Here is a 23,977-nt window from a genome sequence, read left to right as displayed (position 1 = left end):
CCAGCCTTAGTCTAAAAATATACATGTATATGGAAAAGGATTAAATGAGAATATGAGGGAAAGTTGACTTATTATGGTGGAGGTATTGTGATATTTTATTCATATTTTTGAAATCTACATTATTTGTTACCGTGTAGTTTGTTCATTAACTAAGTATTTTTTAAGAAAAAAAGTAGTTGGATGAGACCTATTACTGTTTTTACAATACATAAAATTGTGATGGGGAAGCAAATAGCAAATACATGTTATAGTTACTAAAGTCTGCATGGAAATTCTAATCGTTAGAATTGAGCCAAAGAAAATAAATAGTAAAAATCACAGAGGGAAATTACCAAGGTAATTCTTATAGGATTGTTCATAATAACAAAATAGTGGAAATAACAGGGTAACTGTTAAATAAATGATGGTGTCTATGTGATGGAATATTACATAATCATAAAAATGATACTTTAAAACATTTATTACTTTTGTAATCAGTAAAAAATAATATTTTTAAAGGATGAGGGAGTCAGTGACAATGAAAAATGTTCATAACAGTGATATTTAAGTAAAATAAATTATAGAACACTTAAAATATCTACATTATCTACATGACTTATAAACATATAGAAAAATGTCTGAAAATATAAACTTTACCATCAACAGTGGTTTAGAAAGTGGTATTTAAGAAGGCTTTTCTTTCTCCTTAATCCCAGAGTGTTTAATTTTTAAATGAGTGTGTATAACAGGAGAAGTATATATATCCATATTTTAAAATAGCACTCATTAAAAAATTTTAATGACCTTGTTAAATGTCTATGAAAAGCTAAATACAAAACACAAAGAGAATATTATCTCAAGTTCAAGAATAAAATGTACATAAGAAAAGGACCAAAAAATGTCAAAATACTGTATTGCTTCTGGGTGACACCATTGTGGGTGATTTTTTTTTTTGCCTTATCTTTTTACACCTACCTCTACCTCCCTGACCTTTTCACAATGAATATATATTACTGGGATAATCAGGAAAAACTTTTAAAGTAATAACTTGTTAAAACTAACTTTTTAAAGGAAAGTATTATTGTAGCTACTACCAATCCATATTTCCATATTACCTGACTTCTGAATGCCTTTCTCTCTCTAGCTCGCCTCTTTTTTTATATACACACATGCATGCTCAGCAATTCCTGACAATAATGACTTTGACTTCTTTTTTTTTTTTTAGATTTTATTTATTTATTTTTTAAGAGAGAGAGAGTAGAGAGAAAGAGAGAGAAAGAAGAGAGGGAGAAGCAGGAAGCATCAACTCTCGTATGTGCCTTGACCAGGCAAGCCTAGGGTTTTGAACTGGCAACCTCAGCGTTCCAGGTCAATGCTTTATCCACTGCGCCACCGCAGGTCAGGTTGACTTCTGCTATTAAACTCTACCAGGTCCTCCACTCTGTCTCATACTTCCTGGTCTCCTTCCCCAACAACTTTCCAAAATCATAAATGTCATTTGAACTCTACACGTGAGAGAGAGAGAAAAAGAGAGAGAGAGAGAGAGAGAGAGAGAGAGAGAGAGGGAGAGGGAGGGAGAGAGGAAGAGAGGGAGAGAGAGGAAGAAGACAAAAGTGCTCGGGCACATATTTCCTGCAAGGCTCTTGATATTATGGAAAGAATAAAATATCCAAGTCCTTACAATGGCCAACAGGACACACATGATCTATATTCCCACACCCCTTTGCCCTGACACACACTGCTCTGACCTCAGCCCTCACCAATCCCTCCATCACGCCTACATTTCTTCAGGTCCCAATATAAACTGCATCTTCTTAGGGACCTAACTTTGGCTTTCACCGATCTGCCAACTTGGTTTTAAGGTATAATTAAAATATGCCTGCCTGATCAGGCAGTGGCGCAGTGGATAGAGCATTGGACTGGGATGCAGAGGACCCAGGTTTGAGACCCCGAGCTCGCCAGCTTGAGCACAGGCTCATCTGGTTTGAGCAAAAGCTTACCAGCTTGGACCCAAGGTCGCTGGCTTGAGCAAGCGGTTACTCGGTCTGCTGAAGGCCCACGGTCAAGGCACGTGTGAGAAAGCAATCAATGAACAACTAAGTTGTCACAACAAAAAACTGATGATTGATGCTTCTCATCTCTCTCTGTTCCTGTCTCTCTGTCCCTATCTATCCCTCTCTCTGACTCTCTCTCTCTCTCTCTGTCTCTGTAAGAAAAAAAAAATGCCTTATTAAACCTGAATTAAACCATCAAAAAAGTAAAAAATTACTGATAGTTCCGAACATGGTCTTCTGATATTTATACCCTTGATAGTCCCCTCCCACCCTGAATACAGCGGGCTTGCATAACCAATAGGTGGTTGCAGACTATAGTTACCAAGGTATATTATCAAAGATACTGAGATTTCTTCGTTCTCTTGGATCATCTGCTCTGGGGGAAGCTCACCACCATGCCATGTAGTCACTCAAGGACCCTACAGAGAGACCCGTGTGTGGGGCACGGGGGCCTCCTGCCATGCCAACAGCCAGCACCAGCTTGCCATTTGTGTGTGTAAGACAACTTGGAAGAAAATTCCAGCCCCAGTAAAGCCTTCGTATGACTGCAGTTCTGGCCAAAATCTTGACATTAATTTCATGAGTGAGCTTGAACCAGAACTACCCAGCTAAGCTACTCCCCAATTCCTGACCAACAGGTACCATGAAGGTTAAAAAAAAAACAAAAACCCTTATTGTTGTTTAATCCACTCAGTTTTGGGGTAACTTGCTACATAGCAATAGATAATTAATACACTCAATAACCTAACTCTTAAGTCCTTTTAATCAGCATATCTCTAATTCCTTTAAGTGACCAACTATCCACACAACTCCACACAAATTCAGGCAAAGAAGTAAATCATTGTCCCTGAGTGTCCAAAGTGCCATTCTATACTTCTGGTCCACTTGTTTTTGCTTTTCCTACTTTCCTATGTATCAAAGGCCCATCTGTCTCTGCAACTCAGTGAATGATACTCATGTCAGGCCTATTATGCTCTTATAACAGGTTTGGGGCAGATTGCAGCTGCCGCCCTCTCCCATGATTCTGTTAATATCTATCCAGAACTTTACCCTAAAGTCTCAGGGAGGAGACAGTTCTCATTTTCGGCCCATCCTCACCTCAGGATCCAGACGGTCTAGGCTGGTCATGCTCCCCTCCCTGCATGGGGAGCGGGGAATGAACAGTTTACACAGGAATAGGAAGTTTATCTGAACCAATCTCCCTCAACCTGTTGAGTAGGGCAGATTTTGCAACCCTAACTATTGCATTGGTAGACAGCAGCCCCGATTTCCACAAGGAAATATCAATTTCCAGGAAGAGAGGGTGAATTGTACTCACTTGCTTTAATTGTTTCATCTCCACTATTCTTTTGTTCTCTCTCAACACCTTTCTACCTCCATCAACTGGATCAAGTTCCATCAAGAAACATTCTCACAGCCTGGCTGGGTAGCTTAATTGGTTAGAGCATCATCCCAATCTGCCAAGGTTGTGGGTTTGATCCCTGGTCAGGACACATACAAGAATCAACCAATGAAAGCATAAATAAACTGGAACAACAAATCAATGTTTTTCTTTCTCTCCCTTCCTTTTGCCCTAAAATCATTAATAAAAAATATATTATTTTAATTAAAAATTTTAGCCCTGGCCGGTTAGCTCAGTTAAAGCATCGTCCAGAAATGACAAGGTTGTGGGTTTGATCCTCAGTCAGGGCACATATAGGAACATCTTGATGTTCCTGTCTCTCTGTCTCTCTCTCCCTTCCTTTCTCTAAAAAAGAGAGAGAGAATCAAAAAGTTAAAGAAAATAAGCATTCTCAGTATGTATAGTATGAGCCTCTACTTTTAGGAGACAGCATGTGTATATATCTGTGTGTATGGTGTAGTATCTGTACATCTCTGTGTGTATGTATTTGTGTATATGCATGCATGTATGCTTTGTGTGTTGTGTATATCTATATCTCTATGTATGTTTTGTGTATTGTACATGTTTTATGTTGTGTGTATGCATATATATGCATATATGTGTGTGTGTGCTTGTGCACACATCCAGCTTCACCAGCCTGGAATTTCTAAAATTTCCCTCCACAAGGACACCTAAAATACAACAGATTACTAATTTTGATGAGTGTATCATATTATGTAAGATGTTGGCATTAAAGCTGGATAAAGGGTGTACAGAGTATATAGTAACTCTTCTGTAAATTGTAAACATTTCAAAAACCTGTTTTGCAGAGCTATTACCCAGAGTAACAAGAAGTCCAACATTCCCCTCTTCTAAAATTTCCCAGAGGTACTTAACTTGGGCTCAAAGAAACCATCCTGGTTGTGATGTCCTCACCAGTGGATTCAGGGTCAGGTCTTATGCCTACACCACTACAGCCTGAATGGACAACTCTCTAACTTGCAGAACTGGCATTTCAGTTTGCTAACCCTACAGTGCAGTCACCAACTATCCAGCTCCCATTCCAGGCTTGTCTACTGAAACATTTTAAAGAGGAAAAAAATAAAAGAGAATTCTTAGAAAAAAAACAAAGAGATGAAGCACAAATTGAAGGGCCAGTAGCTATCTATGGGCAGAACTTCATTTTTAAGGAACCATTTTAAAGGAGGAGATGGGTCTTCCGCCTGACTTGGATTGTGTAGATCTAGGCTGGGCTAAGGGGTGGGCTCAGAGGAGGAGGAGCAGAAAGCTGTTTTCTCAGGGGGCTTGGGCCTTCAGTATTCAAATCCTGGGTTGCCATGCGCTTGACATTTTACAGATGGCTACCTTGGGTTTAAATATTCTCCCCTCTACCCCCACCCCACAAGTCAATTAAGACTTCTTTGGAGAAGAGTGAGTCTGCCCAGCCCTGCAGGCATGAAACAAAGGGCTCAGCTCCTTGAGGGACAGGTGGCCTGGCCTCTCTCTCAGCTCACTAAGCAACCTGTTGACAAGCTTATAATTACCAGAACTGTGTGCTCCACAATGAATGTTCTTGGGAATTTTAATGATCGAAGTGAATGAATATGCTTCAACATTTGGAAACGTGCTTGAGAAGAAGAATTGCTTTAAAGTGTTTCATAAATTGTTGCTAGGAGACCACATCAAGATGGGCCTTTTTACTTACAACTTGAAGTTCAACTGGCAGGAAACTCTTCCATTCAACATACAGATAAGCAAACAGAACAGTTCAGGAATCTACTGGCTGCTAGAGAAAACCTTTCACCTGTAAGAAAATGGAGAACAAGAGGCAAGACAATGTTGATGGCAGTTATGCCCTTGCGTCTCAGTTCTACTAGTTATATGACCTTAAGCAATTCTTTTACTGTCTTTTACTCTCAGTTTTATCATCTGAAAAATGAGGCTATCAACTCATAGGATCAGAGATAACATATGAATGTACTCAGCATTTAATATTTAATTTGTTTAATTATTTACACCCACTTGTTCTGACAGAAACTAAGAGAGAATTCTGTAAGCTCCCTCAAAACCTTTCCAGCTTTCTTGGTGGGCCAATCGCAGTGCTGTTTGGTTGCTCTGCTACTGCCCACCATGAAAGCTGAACCGCCCACTAGTGGGAGGTAGGGACTAGGTTGACCAGCACTGCAAAAGTGGGCGGTTTTTATAAAAAGTTTGACGACCCCTGAAAGCAGTCTGGTCATTTCTTGTAGAACAGGAAAAACCCCTCAGAAAGAGAAACAGAATTACCGGCATGTGAGGTAGGGACCTGCCAGGTTGCCCCCCAGACCTATCCTACACCAGCTGCAAGTGAACTCAGAGAGGCCATAGGGGTATGCATAAAGCATCGATAGATTCTGCTTTACTTAGGATCCAATGAGGTAAAATTAGTTGATAAAGAAACTGGAGTCAAATAAAAATAGGTACTCTATAAATGTTGCTGAATCTAACAAAAGGGTATTTTGTAGAAAGTCTGACTGTGATGACTGATAACATTTTCCCCCCTTTTTCTAAATTTCTAATCAACAAACTAGCCTAGAATTTGGGCAAGGGTTCCATATTCGTGTGGGCAATAAACGGTTGAATAAACCCTTTCTATATGGCAGTCCCTTGTTGACCATGGTCTAGGAGCAGGCGTCCCCAAACTACGGCCCGCGGGCTGCAATGCGGCCCCCTGAGGCCATTTATCCAGCCCCCACTGCACTTCTGGAAGGGGCACCTCTTTCACTGGTGGTCAGTGAGAGGACCACTGTATTTGGCAGCCCTCCAATGGTCTGAGGGACAGTGAACTGGCCCCCTGTGTAAAAAGTTTGGAGACCCCTGGTCTAGGGGATCTAAAACATTATTATGGAATTCAACTATAGATGAACTTCAGGCTTCAAGCTTTAAATTTGAACCTTGGGCACCAAAGTGTATTTGGAAGTTACATTCTGTTCTGCATGGACCAGGAAGAAAGAACTTTAGCTGTTTCCTGTCTAATGGTCCCTCCCCTACCTGACAGCTGTTTGTCACCTAAATCACTAAAAAACCAGACAGGGCTCAAACTTAGTGCTCCTCAGTATGGAAGAGCAAAAGCAGTTAAATGTTATCCTCCAAGGTTTTCTCTGCCTGTCTATTCCCCACCCATCTCTGAGAAGAGATTTAGCAGCCCTATGAGGTCCCTAAAGGAATAAAAAGCTATGTTGACAGCATAAACAGGAAGCAAGGGGATAAGGCAAGCCCAGAGGAGGCAGAAAGGCTGCAGTTCCTCACCCTATACCCCCAAACTCTGGCCCCCCTGCCAGGAAACAGAAAGGTGACATATGGACAGGAAAGAAGAAAGGACGTAAAGAGGGAAGGAAAAACAAGCAGGAGACAGACAACCATTTTACGCCTCCTGATGGAAGAAGACAATACCAGTTTGGAAGTAGTCTGGCTAAAGAACCGAACTCGAGTTTGATCAAGACTCTAGTTTTATCTACTCATGTGCAAGATATGCAGAAGGCAGAGTAAATGTCACCACAGGGATAAAGAAAAAATTCAGATTGTGGGAAATGCTACAGAATAAACAAGCAGATTTCTTCAACAAATAAAGAGAGCCCTATAGATTAAAAGAGTCCTAAAAGACATATTAACTAATTGCAATGTGTGGATCTTATTTAACTAATGAGGACAATTTCTATCTTTTCCCCCCAAAACTATAAAAGAAAGTTTATTTAGAAAGTCACAGGCACTGGCTGGTTGGCTCAGTAGTAGAGCATTGGCCCAGCATGTGGATATCTCAGGTTCGATTCCTGGTCAGGGCACACAGAAGAAGTGACCATCTGCTTCTCTTCTCTCTCTCTCTCTCTCTCTCTCTTTCTCTCTCTCTCTCTCTCTCTCTTTCCCTCCTGCAGCCATGGCTCCATTAATTCAAGTGCATTGGCTGGGCGCTGAGGATGGCTCCGTGGAACATCTGCCTCAGGTGCTGAAAACAGCTCGGTTGTAAGCATGACCCCAAATGGGCAAAAGCATCGGCCCCAGATGGAGATTGCCAGATGGATCCCGGTCAGGGACCATGCAGGAGCCTGTCTCTCTATCTCCTCTCCTCTCGCTTGAAAAAGAAGAAAAAAAAGTCACTGAGGTAGAAGTGAGCAATAGAAGAAATGGGTTCAGGAAACAAGTTACAGAGGCAAAAGAAGGGCCCTTGGTGCTTAGGAGAGAAAAAGGTGAAGGTAACTGCTTGGGGAGAAAGAGTAGGGGGCAGGAAAGGCCCAGGTGGGACCCTGAGGGAGGAGTGCACTCAATCTTGATTTACACAAATGATTTAAAACTTATGAGTTTATCAGAAAGAAAATTTGAATATTGACTGAATATTATAATGATATGAAGAATATCAGAATGAGATGGTTAATTATGTGGGTTATGTGATCATAGTAAAAAGAGCCTGTATCTTTTAAAGATGCATAATTAAATATTAGTGGTGAAATGATATAATTTCTGGAATATTCTTTAAAAACAACACAGGAGGTAGAGGTATACAGGCTTTGATCAGGACTTGGTGACAGCCACCCAGGACTCAAACTATTTTGTCTACTTTTGTGTATATTTGAGATTGTCCACAACAAAAAGGTAAAAATACAAAACAAAATAACAGTAAAACCCATTGGAGAAGGGCACTACCTTTAGGACATGACCATGAGGCATATGGAGCCTGTTTCAGCAGGAGATGTATTTTGGATCTGAGGACATGTTTTGTTTGTGAAAAAGCTTTATTTCCTAGCTCTAAAAAGAAGCAGGGAGAGGTCCAGAGTGGAGGGAGGATGCAACAAGATTGACCTTTGATATCAGGGATCCAGCTTCCTGCCCTATGGCCCATTACAATCTAGCTCATAATACCTACGCCTGATCCCAGAATCCACGCTTTTTACCCTTTTCACCAATAGGCTAAATTGCCTACCACTGAGGGGACATGGTCCTGAGTAAAATCACAGGTACACTTTACAACTTTGTAAGTTGTTGGTTTCCATTGTCTTATCATCCTCTGGCTTATGGCTGCCCAAGCCCCGGGCACCATGCCATTTCCCCAAGCCCACTGGTACCTTCAGCCTGTAATGTCACAGTGTGATGGAGTCATCCTCCTTTTCCCTGCCTCCACCCAGTGCTCCCTGTCTATCTCAGTGTGTGTGTGTGTGTGTGTGTGTGTGTGTGTGTGTGTGTGTGTGTGTGTGAGAGAGAGAGAGAGAGAGAGAGAAACTAGACTGCCTTAAGCCAAAAAAGGGAAGTAGTGTTCAACTTCAGTACAGATACCAAAGTCAACCTCTTCACCAAGCTCCACAAGGTAAACATGCAAACTAAGCATCCTATTCATTCAGTACCTTTACCAAAGATGTGTGTATCACTACAAAGGGTTACATCATGAAGCAGACATCCATTCGGTGTTGCATTGTGCTTGTCCTCTCTTCCCTCCACCTCCCTGCTCTCCCCTTTTCTTCCCTCTCTTAGGAGCAATACTATTCCTCTCCTTGTCTCATGCAAAGTAGTTTAGCAAACGTTTTTCTCGATGGAGAAGGCTCTTGGGACTTCACCTTCCACTCCAAATGTCATTTCAAAGTATTTCTTCTAATCAAATAGAGAGCTCTCCCTAAGAGAGTTCTGGTGGTCAACATTTTCTCCACTTCATCGCTTGTCGGTCCTCAATTCTGCCATTGGCTGTAAATAAAACTGCACCTTGAGCTCAAACCAGAAGAGTGAAGGTTAATAGAGCACAGGCCTAACGGGCCTGTAAATTCATCCCACTGAGTCACCACACTGCCCAGAACAGTGTCTGGCCCACATAATGGCTATCGTATACTGTCTGTTCAGTACAGAGTAGTTTGACTGATTAACCAGCATCTCTTAAGAGGCAGGGAAAAGATCATACACAGCATTTGGAGAGAGGCAGAGCCTAGGTGGGCCAAGGAGATCCAGACACCAAGCAAGGGGCAGTGAAGGGAGTCACTGACATTTCCTGTTTGGATGGAAGGTGTTTTCCTATCCATAGAAAATGTGTCCACATCTCTGCATTTAGTGCCTCCTAGAACTACATCTTTGCTTTATGCCCTTGTTTTTTATTATTATTATTTATACTAAAACTACATATATCCTTGTTTCTTATTTCATTTGTTTTGGAAATATAAGCTTGAGCTATTTAAAGAGAAACCAAGATGTTCTGAACTGACTCAAGCTAATTTGGTCACTCAACAACTGCCAGGCTCTTTGGGTAGATATCAGTCGCCTTTGGTGCTTACATGTGGGTGGTGGCATACACCCTCTATATTACATCCTCTACACCAGTGAGGTCTTAGACCTAATTCTGCCAAAGCTATAAATGTTTGCTAGCCCAGAAAGTACAAAAACAATCCTACAATTGGTTCTTGAGGCTTTGTGGACCCTTAGGCACTACAAGTAATGTAAGCATCATAGTTCTAGGGTGAACACAAGATGGTGACAGGACCAGCCAGCCTTTTTTGAGTCAAGTCACATCCTTCATGAAGGAGATATCCACAGGACTGAAGGAACAGTAGACCCCAATCACTGTACGAAAGTCTGACTACTGAAGCTGCTGGAGCTGTATACTCATCCATGGGAAAGTAATGAGGCTTCTAGCTTTCTACCCAACCATATGTCTTGGACCATCACTTATTTTTACCAATACAAAAATATCAGTAACTTTCCTTATATGAGTTAAAAACCTTCAAGTGAGATATTGATAAGACTATTTGAATTATGTGGCCATCTTTGAGGTGTTAATTCCTGATGAGGGAACTTTAAAACTAACCACTCTAATTATTAATATATATAAGATTCACTTATATACATATATACTATACCATGTGTAAGGTATTTTTCCCCACCGAGAAGGAAGGAATGGGGCTGGAGCCGCAAAGTGTGGAATAAGGAAACGGCTTTATTGAGTACAGAGCGCACACCCCGCCCGGCAAGGTTCCCTGGCCTCGAGGAAAGAAACATGGAGGCTAGGGAAGTTGCAAAGATTAAACCGCGTGGCAGATATTTAAAGGGTCCCTCTAGGGAAGTGGAGCTACTATGACGTGGTAAAATTTCACTGGCTGGCAGACGATCGCTTCTTTCCAAATGGTTCCTGGGAAGCCTCCTTTGGCGGGCTTGATTGTGGGCAGTCCTAGCCAAAGTGGGCGGGTCTGAGTTCCTACGTCACCATCCCTCCATCAACCGACCTTACACCATGTGTAATATATATTTGTAAACTAAATAACCATGCAGACAATATAACATTTTTAAATGTATCACCTGACCAGGTGGTGATGCAGTGAATAGAGTGTTGCCTGGGACGCTGAGGACCCAGGTTGGAAGACACGAGGCTCACCAGCTTGAGCACAGGGTTGCTGGCTTGAGCATGGGATTGTAGACATGACCCCATGGTTGCTGGCTCAAGCCCAAAGCTCACTGGCTTGAAGCCCAAGGTCACTGGCTCAGATGGAGACCCCCACCCCTGGTCAAGACACATATGAGAAAGAGATCAATGAATAACTAGTGTCAGAGCTATGAGTTGATGCTTCTCATCTCTATTCCTTCCTGTCTGTCTGTCCCTGTCTGTCTCTCCATCTCCAACTCTATTTCCCTCTCTCTCTCTCTCTTTCAAAAAAATAAAGTAAAATAAATAGTACCTATTCCATGATTGGACAGGAGTTGTAAATTTGTAAGGAGAAAGTAAAAGGCCCCTTTTAGTAAGGGTGGTAGGAGGAATCTAAGTGGGAAAGCCTCATGGAAAAGGGGAAGATGCCCAGATGGGGCTGCACCCTGCCCAAAGGTCAGCTGGCAAGCAGAACTTTCCTCTGCTTAAATTTTACATGACTTGTATTTGTTTTCCTGTTTGAGGCTGTTCCATCCTCTCTGGACCTGAAAGAACTAATTTCAGTTCTCCTATTATAACTCCCCTTTTCAGAAGGGGCGGTTTACTCCCCTGCTGTCAGCACAAATGTAAAAATTAGGAACACATCTGATTGCACCTGTAGTTACCCACTTGCAGCCACAATTAGCCATAAGCACTCTCCAAAAATGGCAAAAGCAGTTAAGCATGCCGCAATTAAGTAATTGTGGGCATCATTAGTTGCATCGTTAGTCACATGAGTAACTTTTATGGTCGCCATGGCTACCTTCTGATACCAAATTACCCATCCAAAGAGGAAGCACTGGGGCTGAAAACTGACCCCTCCTCCTCCAATGTTGTGAAAATTGTGTGTGTGTTTCTAATTATTTCACGTAAGTAAATGGGCAATGTTTGCAAATACAAACTACTTATGACAAACCAAAAAGAAATGGTCATCCTGGGTCCTGTGTATTATCCATTCATCATTATTTTTTTCATTTAACATACAGCAAATCAAAGCTAGCTTTTTATTTCTTTTTCTTTTTTCCTGAATAACTCACTGTGGTATCTAGGTGACAATGTATTCTTTCATTTGTATATTCTGCCCAATAAAGGTTTATTTTATACCATAGTTATCATTTCCCGATATGAACATCTGCTACAAATTTTCAATTGGAGAGCTTTATTTCCTGTTTGAATTTAAATGATTAGATCTTTTTAACCAGATAGTTTTAATCTGAAAGAGAAATGGGACCAGACCTAGCAAGATAGTTCCTGCTTAGAGAATGACGATCTGTGAAAATGTCATTAAGAAATATAATCTTAATGAATCACCAGCCTAAGAAGGAAACATCATATTCTTCAAAATCCCAAGAAATCTATATTTATATAGTAGAACAGAATAAAGTAGGGAGATGCATGTTTTAATCAACATTTATTTATATAATAATTTCAAGATGCTTGATATAACAACAGATTAATCATCCTTCACTAAGCAGCATGTTTCAGATTTATGCTTCCCAGAGATAAGTAGCTAGGACCTATCACTCACAAATAAGTGTTTAGAAAGTATGGAATAAATAATCAAATGGCTCATAGTCCACCTATTGGCCATCCATCTATTGACTTCATTTGTCATTTCAAGAGAGAAAAGATTCTATCAGGTTTTCTGGCCCTAATGACTTTGGACAAAGAAGAAAATCTATCTCTAGAGCAATGCTGTTCATCAGAAGTCCCTGTGATAATGAAAATGTTCTACATCTGCACTGTCCAAGATGGCAGTCACTACCCATGTGTGGCTAGTGTGTTCTTAGATTGGGACTAGAATGGCTGAAGACCTGATTTTAAATTTTATTTTATTTAAATTTAAGCAGCTACATGAGACTAGCAGCTAGTGTATTGTACAGTATACTTCTAAAGCACATGGCTACAGCAAGAAAAGAAGGTCAACAGTGGCTGCAAATATGATAAAAATAAAAAAGACAGTAAAGTATTTGAATCTAAAATCTCAGGCCATTGCTTTAACTTCAGCACGTCTTAGCTACATGACCCTGGATAAAGCAGTTGTTTCTTAGGCCAAGTTACATTTTAAAAGCATCATGCTGATGATGGTAGGGTGGAGATTGGAGAGAAATCAAGGAAGATCACAGTGAACTGGCTTATCTTCCTATTACCTGGATGTTTATTGTCTATACAGTAGAAAGCTGCTCAGGAGATAACACCAAAAGAGAAGTGAGATGGAAAATGTTCTTACACAAATTAGGACCCCCATGGCTACAAGTGGCAGAAAAACCCAACCTAAACCTGCCTTAAGCTAAAAAGGATAGTATGGGTTCGTACCTCAACCCTTAAACCTAGTTTTGGCTTCAGGCAAGTGGATTCAGCTTCAATGGAAGTTATCTGGATCTTGTTTCCTCCAATCTCTTGGCTCTCCCTTCTCTTATGCTGGTGTATGTGGTAGCAATATGGCGGCACTGTTGCATATGGTAGCGATATGCCAAGTCCTTATAAACTCTCAAGTCTACATTTGGGGTAGAGTGAGAATCTCTGTTGCATGTGTCTTACAAAGATCCTTCATTGTGGCTCATTTCTGGAACAACTAATTAGCCATGAGTGAAGTCCAGGTCTCTTCTGTTGGCTCAGCCTTGCCCAAGTCACAGAGGTGGAGAATGAAGGAGGGATTTTTCCAGAGGTAAAGCAGAGTACTACCAGAGGGTGGGTCAATGTTTGCACTACAACAGAAAACAATAGATGTCCTCTCGAGTCTTGCTTCCAGGATTTGGAAGAGTAAAGTTCTGACCCCTTGAGAAATCCCAGCAGCAATGAATCCAATTCAGGTATTAACTTTCAACAAACACACCCTAACACTACCTGGGAGCCCTTCTGTTTCTAAGTAGATACATTTAATAGGCATGAAAATAAACCATTATCTTATTTTGGAAATGTATCTGAACTTCCACCTTCATATATGATATTGCTTATACAATGGATCAGATTTAGTCTTTTCTGCCAGCTGGATTCCAGGATTTTGTATCTTTTAGGATTTAGGAATTGTGCTAAGAATGGACAGTAGTTCCTCAGAGATTCAGTTTCCATTTGAATGAATTAATTGAGTGGCAGAGATCCCAAAGGTCATTCATTCATGCTTATAATACTGCCTGAAAAACCCAGACCACATTCTGTTTCCTTTCTTTAGTTTCTACTAGTCTAGGGGGGAAAGGAAGAATTGGGCAGTGGAGTAGTTGTTATTTGTTTATTCATTCAACAACAGTTATGCCACTACTATGTGCCAGGAATGGTGGTTGGTGCTGGAAGAGCGACAAAGACAGCCAGATACTACATGAGAGTTATGGGTAGAAAAAGCACTGGGCTTCAAGTCAGAGACCTGAGTTAAAGTTCTGACTTTGACAGTAATTATCACTGTGCTTTGGAGACAAAGACCTTATTGGGAAGGTTTCAGGAAAAAAAAAAAAATCCCTTGAGCTGGTAAACTCTCTGACTCCATGAAAGGTTAGATCTCCATTAGCATGACTAAGGCTTGCTGCCTGACCTTTGAGAACTAAGAGAAAAAACACTCCCTCACCCTCAGAATTCAACACACAAACCTCTGGGATTCGAGTGGAGAGGATCAAATTAAAGTAGGAGACACAAAAGGAGCTTTTCATTAACTCTTAGAAATTGTTTTCTCCTTGGGGCCGGCTCATTACAAAAGAATCGCTAGGAGTAGAGACACACTTCTGTTGGAGGGGGTGTCTCAGAGAATGGAAGAGTCTTGCATAATTCACCAGCTGAATGGGCATGGGGAAGAACATTCCAGACCTTTGATGGGGGGGGGGAGGCAAAACTGGAGCTAGGAAGCTGACAGGCACAGTTGGATCATTTGATCCTCTGGAACTTCAGTCCTGGGAGTGAAGAAGGGGTGGTTTTCCAGAAGTATTGTAACTGTGCAGGACCTTATTTTCCTTTTTCTGGCCTTTTATTTATATTTTTTTCCTCTTTGATTCAAACTGGCCTCACCCAGCACCCTGACTCTCCCTCCTCCCTCTCTATCTTGCTTAATCATTAAACACTCAAAACAATGAGGTTCTGGTCAGCATACAGTAGCCTTAGGAGCAAAGTCCTGGGTCTACTGACTACAGAGACAGAGTTTTCAATCAAACCAAAGATAATATCATGGCCTCATTTGTGTTTTAGCTCCAGACCCAGGAAAGTGAAATGATCCCACCAAACAAATTCTTGAGACATCAGAAAGGACCCCATGGCTGATATCAAGACCAGATGCAATGATCAATTACCCCCTATCCTAGCACCAACCAATCAGTAAAGACCATGACTTTAACTTCTTTAGTCACCATGATTAATGATTTTCTTCCCCTATATAATCTATCCTCTAGAAGCCGTCTGGGAGTCTGGTCTTTGAGCATTAGCTCACCTATGACTCTGGGCATGGTGCCATCTCCTTAATTAATAAATCCTTTAATTTCTTGGCTGCCAACTCCTGTCCATGTGTCATTGGGCTTTGATGCACGCAGGCAAACAAAACCCTTCAGTCCACCAACAGCAACCACACTTTCCCCCAGGTTGGCTTTGCATATCTGCACCTCCAAGTTAAAGAGCTTGAGAGTCAGAATCCTGTATCCTATGCTTATCTAAAACCTCTGAAACCACCCAGTAAGCTAACTGGAGCAAGAGTTATCTGGTCCCTAAAGTTCTTTGCCTACCATGCCTTGGACAGCCTCCACCTATATGTGGAACGTGGGTAGAAGAAGGGAGTCCCTGACCTCTCAGCCACAGTCACCAGAACCGGAGGATGAGAAATGCTGGTGGCCTCTGTGTAGGTTTAGAATGAGCCACCCCAAAGTGTGCCTCAATGGTATGCAGATTATTCTAAGCTAAAGGCAAATCTAGCTTCAGGCTCAAGAGAAACTTCTGCCCTTCCATTTAGCTACCTAGAACTTGAATTAGGGGCCTTGCCCATTATCTCTGATAATCTCATCTATATGACTCACCTATATGGCAGAGCAAACTTCTCTTTACTAAACATCTGTTCTTCTTATCCTGCAATGACCCTTTGAAATCCCCAAGGTGCATTACCTCATCCCTAGCTCAAACTGTCTTATGTTCCTCAGCTCCCTTTCTCTCTCTGAAAATGCTTGTGCGGTCTTGTGTATGTGGGATTTCCATGCACATGAGATTAAATTTGATTTTCTCTTGTCAATCTTTTTCTTATTGATTTGTTTGGTCAACCAAATGAACCAGAGGAAGGAAAGGAGAATTTTTCCCCTTCCCTGGAACTATTTCTCCATATCCCTTGACTGGGAGCTAAGAAGAGACAGAGCTCCATTTTCTTGGCAATAACTTCTAAGATCAGAGTTTGTCATCAAGCTGAGATGGGACATAGCGAGAGAGTGGATTGTGCCACAGAGTCTTGCTGTTCTTATCAAAATCTAATAGATTTTCTTTAAAAAATCTTTCTTCATTTGTAATATGCCCCTAGGACTATTTCCAGAGATTTTAATGGTTGAAATTATTGCAAAAATTCCCAAACAGGTGCAGTGAAAGGAAAAACTTAATTCAGGTGAATAGTTTGCAAAATAGAAAACTGCAAAACCAAAAGAGTACTCCACTGAGACAAAGGGAATGCTACCTTTTATAGATAAAGTACCCACCCACATTGCCAACTGGTCCAATTTTATGCAAATGGAGTTTCCAAGTTCTTACAGTTCTAATTGGTCAGAATGCAGTTCTGATGATTATCATGCATTCTGATCGGGCATTATAGTGCAATTCTGGTTGGTTGGTATATATGCAAATGAGGATATATTGTACAGTTTTGATTGGTTGGGGTACATCTCAGTCCATTGGTTGAAAGAGAAACCAGGGCTTCCTGCAGTGGCTGACTCAGCATAAATATGCAGGGCATAGTGCAGCAAGCCAAAAGTTCAGTCTGAGTTTCTTACCAGTATACAGAGTACATGAGGAACACCTGTCAGCACATGGCTGCTAGACGCTTATGATTTATAAAATTTGGGTCCTTGGTCAACCATGGGAAGTCTTTCCCAGCAGATGAATTCCTTCTTGGAATTTCATATCAAATAAATCTTTCTTCACAGGGTCCTCTCTGAGGAATGGGTTCACAGAGCTCCTCATACTACTGTTCTGAAAGTGAAACTTCTGAGGACTTTAAAGAGGGATTTTAAACATGATCAAAAGATTCTTCAGGCTTTTGGGTAAAGAATGGATCAAAGGGAGATCAGAGTATAAGCAGGGGCTAAATGGAGTTGGAAGGTAGATGGAGCTGCCCAAATGGGACATGATGGTGACTAAAGTGATGGTGTGGAGATGGTGAAATGGACAGGGACCATATACGTCTTTTGTTCATTATTGTTTGTTCATTATTGCAATCTCAGCACCTAGCACATTAGAAGACAGTAAATATTTGCTGAATGAAAGAATAAATGACTGCCAACTTTCAGCTGAGGAATTAAATTTACACATTTTCAAACTTTCCATCATTGACTTCTCTCTGACTCAAATTCTGGAAAGACTTGCTTTTTGTAAAAAAAAAAAAGGATGAAAAGTTATAGTAGGAATTCTGGTATATCAAGAAGTCTTTGTGTATACTCATCTGAGGCAGGAAAGGATCACAGAAGAGAAGATATGTAATCAGGGCCTCGAAGACTAACGCTAGCAATGCTAGAGGAAAGGTGGAGTGGGGCATGTCAGAGTCTGCTGACTACTATTTATTTTAGGGTAAAGAAACATTTTAATTAGGAGAAAGCCTCTGAAATATTGGCTGCATTTATTATCCTAATAAATTTATCTTTGTCCTTTACTCAGTGTCCTTCAATGTAAATTAGGGCAGTGAGTGATATGATCTGTGCAGATCCAGCCAGCTTTAACATTCTAAGAGCCTGCCTACGCATGAATAGAAACCTGCAAGGAATAAATTATAAAAGGAACAGAATGCTCTTCCTACCAGATGCTAAACTTGAACTAGGACCAATGCATTTATTGGAAATATAAGTATTTTTTTTTCTCCCTTACCCTTGAACTTCATCCATGTGGAAGTACAGTTTAGAAGAAAACAGAAAGAAAGATATGATTTCATTGAGCGGAGAATCATTATTTTGGTCATTGGCAGACATTTTGAAAATTCAGCAACATCTAAATGAATAAATACCAGCAAAATTTACTGCCCTTTTCTTGTACTTGTTTGATTTCTAATCATTTCTATTTTTAATTGCATTTTAAAGATATTTTAGAAGTCACTGGATCCTTTGAAGATCTTATGAAATATATGGACACAACATAGTAAAATACACATATCCTCCAAGTAATGCATGCAACTCAAGTAAGTTCTATAAACCTTAAAGGGCCAGGGTTCCAAGGTAAGTTTATATTGTGATTTACAATTTAAAAGGGCATTTTAAATCTTGTATAGCACTTGTAATTCTGAGTGAAAGAATATCAGCTCCATCTTATATATGAAGAATTTGGACCTAGGTTATTACTCATCTCTTTCCAGGAAAGTAAGCTGCTTAACTCACCTCCCAGTGTTGTTGGTCTCACAAGGTAAGGAAAAGGTAAATCAAAGCCCAGTCCTGCCAAAGCTTGATTCCCTAAGAAGAATCCCCTTCATTTCAAGGAAGCGAGGCACCAAAAGGTTGTACCTCTCCGCCACTTCAGGGGCTTCAAGAAAACTGTTTTGTTGCTGAGCCCTAGGTCCAGGAGGAAAAGACTGAAAGTTACAAGAAGTTACACTCAAATTTGTAGTCATGGTTCACATCATTGAATTTGGTTGATCCAAAAAACTGACTCTTCTAAATTTATTTTAAAATGGTCTATAGTTGGCGATGCCTTTGAGTACCGGGCAGAATCAAATGTATGTCCTCTCTAGAGGAAAACATGTTTGTCCTAGACCATGAAGAATCCTATGTATAATTTCTCAAATGTATGAGCAGCATCCAGTAAAAAATAACCAAGCACAAAAGCAAGGTACCATTAGCAAGAACCTTTACAAATAGAACAGGGCCTGGTCCCCTGGTCGGTTGGCTCAGCAGTAGAGCGTCAGCTGGTGTGTGGAAGTCCCAGGTTCAATTCCCAATCAGGGCACACAGGAGAAGTGACCATCTGCTTCTCCAACCCTTTCCCTCCCCCTTCTCTCTCTTGCGCTCTCTCTTCCTATCCTGCAGCATGGCTAGAATGGTAGAGCAAGTTGGCTCTGGGTGCTGAGGATGGCTCCATGGCCTCACCTCAGGCACTATAATAGCTCAGTTGCCGAGCAACAGAGCAGTACCCCAAAAGTTCAGAGTATTGCCCAGTAGAAGGCTTGCCAGTTGGATCCTGGTTGGGGCACATGTAGGAATCTGTTTCTCTGTCTCCCTGCCTCTCACTTAAAAAAAAAAACAAAAACAAAAAACAAAAAAACTTCTGAAGAAAGTAACTTAACATATTTGAAAAAGATAAAAACAAGAATGTCTATACATAAAAATTATAATAACCAAAATTAATCATTCAGTAACAAATGAAATATAATTGCATACAGGACAGAATAAATTTCCCAGAATTTCACATGAGAGATAAATATATGAAATATATGAGCATTAAGATATATAAAGGATAGACTTAGAAGGTTTGATGTGTACTTTATTGAAGATCTAGGAGAAAGAGAGAGAATGGTTGTTTTGTGTCTTATATCTTTTTATTTTTTATTATAAAATTATTTGAACATACATAAAAGAAAAAAGTAGAGAGTATAGTACTATAAACCCCATATGCCTGTGACCCAAATTCCATGATTATCAAGATTTAGCTGCATTTTGAAATTTTCTCTTTCTTTTTATGTCTTTGTTGATGTATTTTGAAGCCATTCCCAGACTTTATATCATTTTGCCCATGGTCATATTTGAATATTTGAATTTTCCAAAACCAATGAAAGATACCATCCACATCAATTCAAAAATTTCAGCCATTCCTAAGCAGGATAAACAAAAAGAAATCCACATCTGGATACCTTGTTCAGAAACCATAGAATATCAAGACAATGAGAAAATCTGAAAAGCAACCAAGAGCTTACATAACGTGCTCAAGGCCATGTAACTAATAAATTACAATTGAGCCTTCTTTTGGGGTCATTTAGTTCTAAATTCAGCATCTTTCTTCAATACTACACTCTAAGCCCCTTGCTCAGGTACTTTTCAGAGAACTGATCTTTTTAGGTGCATCTTCCTTCACCATTGAGACTAGAAGAATGAATACCCAGTCCTTTACGGCAGTGGTCCCCAACCTTTTTTGGGCCACGGACCGGTTTAATGTCAGAAAATATTTTCCTGGACCGGCCTTTAGGATGGGACGGATAAATGTATCACGTGACAGAGACAAGCATCAAGAGTGAGTCTTAGACGGATGTAACAGAGGGAATCTGGTCATTTTTAAAAAATAAAACATCGTTCAGACTTAAATATAAATAAAACGGAAATAATGTAAGTTGTTTATTCTTTCTCTGCAGACTGGTACCAAATGTCCCAAGGACCGGTACCGGTCCGTGGCCCGGGGGTTGGGGACCACTGCTTTACGGTACTGTTTTTACCAGAGGGTATATTCTAGGCAAGGGCTTTAGAGCTCAATAACTTTGTGTCTTCATTTATAGATGAGAAAAGTGAGTCCCATGTAATGAGACCTGCTGAGGATCCCACAGCTAACATATCATTGCTCAGATATCCAGGAAGCTTATGCCTGTGATAAAAGCTGCTAACCATGTCCAACATTTCTGGGAAGAACTAGTTACAGGGGGGGGGGGGGATTTAAGATGAGAAAAAAAATATATTACTTCTGATTGGAGAAGTTGGGCTGTGTAAATATTCCTTTCTTTAACTTCCTAATGAGACAAAAGAATTGGATGTCCTTTACAAAAAGCAGTCAAAAAAGTTAATGAATGCCTTCTCACTGGAAAGTTGAGGAACAATCAGAGAATTGGTAAAATTAAAGCCACTAACCAGTTGCATGTTAAAGGAGACATGAAGAAAAGACAAATACAGTGACACTTAATTGCAGCCTAGTCCAGATATTGTTGGAAAATGTGAGCTATACAGAACATTTAAATCAAACTGTATATGAAAGATCAGGTTTCATTGATTGATGAGTTGACGAGTCACTAAAAATTTACCAACATTTAAAAAAATACATTAAAAGTTTTTAGAAGATTTCATATAGAAATTTCACATTCTTATCATAGAAATTTCAGGAAATATTGAAAAATATATATAATAAAATAAATCAATAATTCAGGAACTAAGAGTTAACCATTGGTAATGTCCTATTGTTTCCTTCTCATATTTCTTATATGTACATAAATATAGTTTTTACAACTATTTCTATAATAAATATCCTCATTTATAAATCTCTGAAAACAATTTGGTTTATTTCCTTTGAATATATTCCTAGAAGTAAGGTTATAAAGATATAAAATAGCGGAGCTGTTAAGGGGTTGGCTTTTAGTTAAACAGAATTTGCCTACCAGCTTGCCACTTATGAGCTCAGGCTTATAACCATGGGCTACTTACATAACTTTTCTAGGTCTCAGTTATCCTTTCTCTGAAAAAAAAAAAAAGGCAGTAAAATAAATGAACCTACTTCATAGGTTTATAATAAAAGTTAAAATAATAAAATGAACGTGCAGCTCCTAGGATACATACAGTAAGGGATCAATAAGTTCTTATCGTTGTCTTTGGATAACATGACTCCAGAGACTTTTATTGCTTTTTGTATACTTTTTAATAATACTGTATATTTTTTAAATTAAAAAGCATTTATTGCTATTATTACAGAAAAACATTACTGTTTTTAAAAGATTATGATGCTTTTTTATTAGGAAATTAAGTCATATTTCCAATGTCTCTGTTTCTTTTTTTTCTTCTTTGCAACACAAAAGACCCTAGGACTCTCTCTGGTTTTAAAAGACTTGTAGAGAAATATTAATAGTTTGATGCATGTCAGGTGCTTGCTGTATGCCAAGGGCAGGGCAGTAGGAGTGGCTGGCTCTGGTACAACAATAGAGGGTACACTGTCTATAAAGAATTTAAAAAAACTAGCCTAGTCTGTCTGCTTTTCATTATTACCATATGCCCACAATTTTAAATAATGTCAATGATAACATGCTCTTCACTATAACATCTTTGGTTGATCTACCTTCAAAATCATTGAGTTTTCATAATATTATATAGTACATATCTATATATAAACTTATAGATGTATAAGATTATTATATAATATGTATATATAATATTTATTATATAATATTTCCAAATAGAAAATATTTATTACTTAGCTCTTAATAAACATTGTGCTCTAAATGGAAGTTAATGCAGAGAACCCCTGGTTTCAGTCAACCCTGACACCTATGGACACAGCCTCAGAGGTTTGCTTCAGTAGTAAGCTGGTAATGTTTAGGAGCTGTTCAAGCTCACTGAGGCATTGTGTCACCAACCTATCCTTACATTTAAACAGTAAATATAAATAAACCAGGATAGTACAGTGGTTCTAAAGATGAAGAAACAAACCTGGATTAATTTAATTCAATCATTCTCTGTGACAATTTTTTTTAAAATTAAAGTTTAAAACCTACAACAGTAAAACGGCAAGGTGTAATTGTTGAGTATGTGTATAATTTGGTTCAAGCTTTGGAGAAGGAAAAGTAACGTTCCCTCTACCATTCTAGGTTCTCAGCTGAGACACATGGAACACAAAGACAGATTAACAAGAGAAAAACAAGTTTAATGACATGTATACCTCCTGTGAAGGTGGGAGATAACCAGGAAACGTGAGTAACTCTCTGTAATGGACGAAGCTACCACTTCAAATGCCATCTGCAGCTAGAGACAAAGAAAGAGGTGGTGGAGTGGGGGAACCACTTTTGGGGGATACTGGGAAAGCACAGTCAACACGGGTATGGTTTTCATGCAGATTTGCCTGTACCTCCTCCATTGATACGGGTTTAGAGAAACGTGGCCATCTCCTCTTCTTAGTACAGTGAGGGAGACACCCTTACAAATGAAGATTTCCCTTATACAAGAGTCTTGGCCCTGGCGGGTTGGCTCAGTGGTAGAGCATCTGCCTGGCGTGCAGTAGTCCCGGGTTCGATTCCCGGCCAGGGCACACAGGAGAGGTGCCCATCTGCTTCTCCACCCCTCCCCCTCTCCTTCCTCTCTGTCTCTCTCTTCCCCTCCCACAGCCGAGGCTCCATTGGAGCAAAGTTGGCCCGGGCGCTGAGGATGGCTCTGTGGCCTCTGCCTCAGGCGCTAGAACGGCTCTGGTTGCAACAGAGTGATGCCCCAGATGGGCAGAGCATCGCCCCCTGGTGGGCGTGCTGGGTGGATCCCAGTCGGGCGCATGCGGGAGTCTGTCTGACTGCCTCCCCGATTCCAACTTCAGAAAAATAAAAATAAAAAAAATTAAAAAAAGAGTCTTTTACACCAGAGTAGCATCTACGTGGTTTTCAGACTTGTCCTGTGCCTGCTGTTTCTTTAAAAATAATTAGACTAAAATGATCAATATGACAAAGAGGCATATTTTGGGGTAACAAATTCTGCTACCCTTCAGTTTAGATCTTAAAAATTAAATTTATTCTTTTAAACTATGAATTATTTTGAAACTAAAGGCTAAATTCAGAAAATGATTATTACTGAAAATAATTTTATTATCTAGAGGAGTGAGTTTAAAAATGATCTGTTCCAGGTGTCAAACATGTCAGATACACCATCTGTAACCTTGCCAAGTGCTATCCTTCATTTACTAATCACAATGCAATGTCACAGAGGAGGACACAGGTGCTCAGCGGCTGACATGACTTGCACCAAGTCCCACAGCTAGTCATTTGCTGAGCTGGTTATCAAACCCACATTTGTCTAATGCCAGTCCAAAACTGCAACCAATGTGTCAGTATGCTTGTGATGCTAACAAGAAAGGCAAAGTAAGAAATAAAAGTGGTGGCGCTTCAGGCTCCTCTTGATAAAGGAGCCCTGCTTCAGGGAAGCTCATTACTTTTGCCATGAACCTTGACTCCTAAGATTGTAAATGATCTCTACTGATACTCTCCGAAACAATTACCCGGGGGCCTTCTGAGTTTATGCACCTTCCCACAGGAATCCATTTGTTTTCCTTTCCCTGGCAAATAGCCCATTA

This window comes from Saccopteryx bilineata, chromosome 2, assembly GCF_036850765.1.
Source record: "Saccopteryx bilineata isolate mSacBil1 chromosome 2, mSacBil1_pri_phased_curated, whole genome shotgun sequence".
Lineage (NCBI taxonomy): Eukaryota > Metazoa > Chordata > Mammalia > Chiroptera > Emballonuridae > Saccopteryx > Saccopteryx bilineata.
This window is presented reverse-complemented; position numbering follows the sequence as displayed.